Source organism: Sinocyclocheilus rhinocerous, unplaced genomic scaffold (genome assembly GCF_001515625.1).
Source record: "Sinocyclocheilus rhinocerous isolate Xijiao unplaced genomic scaffold, SAMN03320098_v1.1 scaffold1405, whole genome shotgun sequence".
Classification (NCBI taxonomy): domain Eukaryota; kingdom Metazoa; phylum Chordata; class Actinopteri; order Cypriniformes; family Cyprinidae; genus Sinocyclocheilus; species Sinocyclocheilus rhinocerous.
The window spans coordinates 588838-591033 of NW_015645543.1; the positions used below are offsets into that span (position 1 = coordinate 588838).

The following is a 2196-nucleotide window of genomic DNA, read 5'->3' on the forward strand; positions in this document are numbered from 1 at the left end:
TATATATATATATAAATATTACACACATGCATATATATATATACACATGAGAGTTATATACACACAAAATATTTATACATTTTTAAAATACAAAAATGGAAATTTAGAAAACAAACATTTAAATATAAATAGACTAAAATAAATATACCTAATTTAAATATTCATAGAAAACTTTGATTATATTATAGTTAGAGGTCGCCTGATAGTGGATTTTACTGATACCAATATGACAACATGATTAATCAACCGTAATTCAACCATACTTTGTAAATCAATAAAAATATTAATACTAATTATTATAGTGATCATTAAAGTTAGCTAATAGTTTATTAACTAATGTTACCAGAACAAACTTTCTTTAAAATGTAAAAATGTATTAGTAATAGTAAATGATTAAATTAATTTCAACAAAAATATTGCAGTCACACACTAGGCAAAAGCACATCGCTAGTTCCGTCAATCAACTATCGGTGCCAATTAATCGGCAAAACTGATCAATCTCTAATTATAGTAGATTTTTTACCAGACTCTAAAATTTGTGACTTGACAAACTACCATTGAAAACAAAAGGAAAGCTAAAACTAATGGCTTGCTCACACAAGGCATTATAGATCACTTTATTACTACTTATGTGTGGGTGACAAGATTCAAATCGGTCTCGACAGTCTCAACATGAGAAACTTTTACATTGTGTTGCATGTTCTCATCAATATAACAAATACTGAAAGCGCATGGTTGTTGAAGCATCTCTAGGGTCAGGCACACAGTCTTTCCACACCCTGCAACCTGAGAGGTGTCGCCGGGACTGTGGAAAGTATTGCGTAGCCTGCACCTGTCGCTCTGCTCTTCACCGACTCTTTCACAGCACTGGGAGGCCTGGGGTACACTGCACTCTCAGATCACAGGGCATTACACGTACACTGGAGAGGCAACAAAAGCCCCAGACAATAGAGCAACTGAATGACAATATTCAAAAGGCACTCTTTGAAATGGAGGAGTCCGACATGCAGAGAGAAACAGAAAGAAGCCTGCCATTCAGAGGTTCCCCAGACTGACCTGCAACTAGTGAGTTCAAACACTCACCCAAGACTCAGACCCCCTCAGAGAGACTAAAACTTACACAGACTAAACTATATGGGAAAAAGCTTGACATTTTGGCTTGACTTTTAATAAACTTGAGTCTGATCAGTGGTGTATTGCAATCCTGTATCTGTTACAGTCGACATCAGGGGTTGAAAAAAATATCATACATCTATAAAATTAATAATGACAACAAATGTGTGCATATGATTTTTTTTTATTGTGTTATATATATATATATATATATATATATATATATATACACACACACATTTTTATTTGTTAATTAAAATAATACATTCATAGAAAACACATTTTGATTTAAAAAGATGAACTATTTTTAAAATTATTTAAAAACAAAGGATAATTTAATATATAAAATGCATTTTGACAGAATTATTTTTTTTAATTGGTTTTCTACTTAAGAAACATTTTATGCAGTGGAAAAAAAAATGCAATTAGGAATTAGAAGTGAAGCAACAGAGAGAAAAAGAAAAGGAAAAGAAAGGGGAGATTCCAAGTGTCATCCAGTTTAATAATTCATAGGACATGGTTTACTAATAAGGGGTGTCCTGCATCTGCCACTGAGATGAATGGGAAATGTTAACGGATAGCTTTCTCCTGGTCTCCCGGATCTTGTGGTGCACACGTGGCTTAATAAAGGTGTTGAATAACAGTTCAACAGTTAAGATTTGAAAACGACTGTAGATGTTTGAATGTTTCTTACCTGACTTTCTTGCCCAGCTCAGTCAGTAACTTGACAAGATCAGCAATAGGATACTGAGCTTTCGCTGCACACAGACCATAACCTGAAGTAAAAGACACGGCAATTAAAAGGAGGAACAGACCTAAACAGACATGCAAAAACCAGTCGCTATTAATATATGAAGCCTAGGAAACTTCAGAAAATTTCAGAAAACTCTAATGAACTCTGCATGAACCAGACACATTTTTATATTTTTAGTAATCATACCTCTTCTTTTTTCAAAATGTGTCATGTGAATTGATTTTACCACAATAAATAATCCCGATTTATAAACAATAGGAAAAATCTGTTTTGAAAGTGAAGCAAACAAGAGACCTGCTCCCACTCATTTGTAATTCAGATGAAATAAT

General features: G+C 33.2%; 1 protein-coding gene across 1 annotated transcript in view; it reads right to left on the reverse strand.

The window, feature by feature from the left end:
* nnt (nicotinamide nucleotide transhydrogenase) overlaps positions 1–2196 on the reverse strand; it is a 61656-nt gene that overhangs the window by 8240 nt on the left and 51220 nt on the right. The window lies entirely within an intron of this gene.